At 39.7% G+C, this 3,836-nt stretch overlaps 2 pseudogenes; both read right to left on the reverse strand.

The window, feature by feature from the left end:
- Nucleotides 1-2,128: 2,128 nt before the first annotated feature.
- LOC116286099 (transmembrane 9 superfamily member 3 pseudogene) lies at nucleotides 2,129-2,738 on the reverse strand (annotated as a pseudogene).
- Nucleotides 2,739-2,741: 3 nt separating this feature from the next.
- Nucleotides 2,742-3,297, reverse strand: LOC140690618 (transmembrane 9 superfamily member 3 pseudogene; annotated as a pseudogene).
- Between the last annotated feature and the right edge of the window lie 539 nt (nucleotides 3,298-3,836).

Genomic DNA, 3,836 nt, shown 5'->3' on the forward strand with positions numbered 1-3,836 from the left:
ACAGGAATCATATGAATGTGGGACATTCGGAGCGGTTAAACTGCTTTAGCAATTAAGCTTAAAACAGTGAATTCAGCCAAATTTCTAGTTTTTGATAGTTTGGCTGTTTTATTTATTGTTACTATTGTTGCAATTTTTGTGTTTCTTAAATGATACTGCTTCTCTATACACCAAGGAATAAGGTAGATTATTTCCAGTTAGCAAAGCGCTTTTTTTAAGCTTCTCCGAGGAAAAGGTGAACTCTTTCATTCATTCTTTTCATGTCTGTTGATGTTGAGCTGAACTCATCAAGATAAACAGAAATGAAACTAGAGTAAATGAGGCTGATAGGATCAAAATGGTAATGAAAGCTTCTCTTTTAATATTTACAATGAAAATTTATCTGTCTGATGCCCACCTTGGAGAACACGATCATTGACACTAAAGCAGTACGTGAGAGAAATATGACTAAAAGAGAACTTTAATATATATATATTTCTAGAAAGCTCTTTGTGTCAAGAGAAATACTAATGTGAAATGTCACTTTTTTTTTTAGTAACCTTTTTTTGCTCATCCCGCAGTAGGCTTACCACTTTTACCCATCCCCACTTTATACGGTACACCAACCTGAACAGACCTCGTGCCACAATTTCATTCAGAGGGCTTGTCATTCACGCTGTGATCGTACTGGATAATCTAGATGTAAGCAAACTTGGGGATTTTAAAATGGGGGTCCCCTGTGTCAGAAAAGCATAGCTTATAGTATATTAAAGAAAAATTGCATTCGGTAATACTGCCTTTTGAAAAGATATCTTCAAGTTGCAAACACAAACACACATATTTTCACAAAACAATTTGGTCAGGAAATCTTATTTTAACACTCCAAAGCAGTAATGCTTTAGATGTGACTTAAGTGCCCCAGACAGGATTAACAAACTTAAATGTTTCTAAATTACAAATTTAGCTCCCGTAGAAGTCTCAGAAAAAAAAACAGAATAAGACAATCCCCACTCCCAAAAGAAGTATGACACACACATTTTAAAAAACCCCAATGTTTCACGCAGGGGTAGGCAAGATACTAAAAGCCGCCCAAATTCACACATTTCTACACCAATTATCATCAGAAAGAAGGACTCCATAGTCAACCTGTACATCCAAATGCATTTGGGAATCTACACCTACCTTACGTTATTTAATGTTATATACATTTATTTTTATTTTTTAAACATTTTTAATTGAGTTATAGTCATTTTACATAATGTTATATACATTTATTACCCACCCCCCTTGTTTTTAATAATTTCTTATGTAAAACCTTCATTCAAACCCAAAAAAGATGTAAGACTAACTTGAGGGGAGGGGGCAGATAATCACTTTAGACGTTCAGTTAAAATGTAGTTTATCTAAATCTCAAAATGTTTAATAAAAACAAATATCCTCTCCATTTAACACTTCGCTTTCTAACTGCACAGTAAATTGCATTGTAGAGCGTACACCTCTATCTTCAAATTGTTTCTTCTTTGGATGGAATTAAGACGTAATTGGATAGTTTTAAGATGAATAAGTGGGAAGTTGGTCCAACTAAGATGACAGCAGATATATTACATGCAGGATTTAATGTTTTTAAATTCTCTCTTTTTAAAAAAAAATGGATGTAGTCCAATCGGGAAAAAAAAAAAAAGGTCAGAAAAGAACCCAAGTTCAGTATATAAAAGTGTCCCATAATAGGTTGATGATGGCAGTAAAACTAAAGAGAAAAAAAGTGATCTTCTCTGGAACATCATTTTTTAATAACGTATAAACACTAGTGCCAGGAAGACTTCTATTCATGAAATTTTAGCATCCAAGTTTCCCTCTATTTATTTTATTGGAACAAATGCTTTAAATAAACTATTTGTCTTCTTCGCTGAAGAGAGCTGGTCTATTTCATCTTTAATGAGCTAGTTTTGGGGAAGATTAGCCATGTACTGTAGCAATGCCTACTGCATAAAATCCAAGCGTTTGCTGTGAACAGTTGGAGAAAGCAGTCCGTGAGAACCTAGGATCAATGGAAATCAATGTTACTTTAAGCCATCCACGAAAGAGAGACCCACAACGTACCCAGTGTTAAAGCCCGAATCTCTTCTTGTGCTTTTATTTTGCTGTGCAAGTCCCACCCCTGTGAGAGAAAAACTGATCCAAAGTTCCAGGTTTTCTTGGGTCTTTAGTCAATTTTCACATGAGTATAGCTTTTTTGGACAAAGGCACTTGTTCCCATGTAACCAATTGCTCCACACATTATCCCCAAGGCTGTGCTAAATACCGCCATATATCCAGAGCAAAATGATGTTTGAAATAAGCCATACACCTTTGTTTTGAAAAAACAGTAGTAAAAGGAATGATGTAAACATACATTGTAGTTGATGCAGCAGAGAGAAAACTTGTCCATTGTCACCTCCAGTCCTCTGCATTTAGTGGAAAGCACGTGCACACGGTGGTCACACATACAGTCACAATGCACAGGATGACCAGCACCAGCATCATGAAGCCATAGGCAGAACAGATTTTATATGCCCAGAAAGATGTAAAGATGAAATGCATTTCAATAAAGATTGAGCCAAAAGGTAAAGTTCCTCCCAAGCTAACAGTAATGGCAGCTCCATGAACCATTTTTTCTCCCACATGGGACGAGGCACAGCATTGACACGACAAGGGAAGTTAGGCTGACCTGACAGATTTCAGCTCAGTATTGTACCAACAAGATTTAGAGGAAGGATAACAAATTATACGTCTGACTTTTTCCATTTTACTGAATATGACATCTGGATTTTAGTATTAGGAACCAGTTTCACCTTTCCTTCACTAGTCAGATGAACGCCAACAATTCGATTTCCATTAAAACCTATTTCAAGTTTTTTATAGGTCCGAAGATAATGATCTTCTCCCTTTTCATCTGCTTCACCAACAGTCCCCCATGTTGCTAAGTCCTCTGCGTACATCTGGCACCAGCAGTGATTTTTGATGGCGTACACACATGCATCTCTCGTTTCTTTATCTAAGTCAATTTCACAGTCAGTGGCTGGCATCACACCGTCTTTAAATTTAATACCCAGACCACTAAATTCCATTTCAACTCCTTGGTGCGCTTCTCCCAGAGTGTCATGGTAAGGACAGATACTATATATTTTTTTTTGACCCCACAGAGAAGGGAAGTGAAAAGTACTTATATGTCTCTTGGCGATTATGGTAGGGCCCGACAGTATTCATCTGTTAAGACAACTTTGTCTTTATCTTGATATGTGTGCTTGGGTCGCCCGCCAGGGCCCGGGGTAGCAACAGCAGCAGGGGCCACGCCGGGAGCGCCCGGCAGCGGCCGCATCCCCCGCGCATCCCCCGCGCATCCCCCGCGCATCCCCCGCGCATCCCCCGCGCATCCCCCGCGCATCCCCCGCGCGGCGCCCTCCCCTTGACTCCTCCCCCTCCGCCGCTGCCGCCACAGTGGCAGATTCGCATCCACAGGGCGCGCACAGAAGCGCGGGGCCCGGGCCCAGCCGCCGCCCACTCCGGAGCCTCCCCCCAACCCCCGGCTCCTCCCTGCCTCCTCCCGAAATGTCCCTTTTTGGAAAACTGAAATTGAAGAATCAAACATTCTTAATATTTCTCTTACTCTAATTCTAACACGTAGAGAGACTGTGTCAAAGAAACCTGACACACAGCCTGAGACTTGTGATTTCAGCCTTAAAAACATCCTAACACGATATACAGGTTATGAATCACAATCAGTCTGTTAAAGAATGTACCTGACACTCCATGAACAGTCATTGGATGAGGTACAGATAATCACCAGGGTTAACCAAATATTGAATAAATATAATTCT

Source organism: Vicugna pacos, chromosome 31, assembly GCF_048564905.1.
Source record: "Vicugna pacos chromosome 31, VicPac4, whole genome shotgun sequence".
Taxonomy (NCBI): domain Eukaryota; kingdom Metazoa; phylum Chordata; class Mammalia; order Artiodactyla; family Camelidae; genus Vicugna; species Vicugna pacos.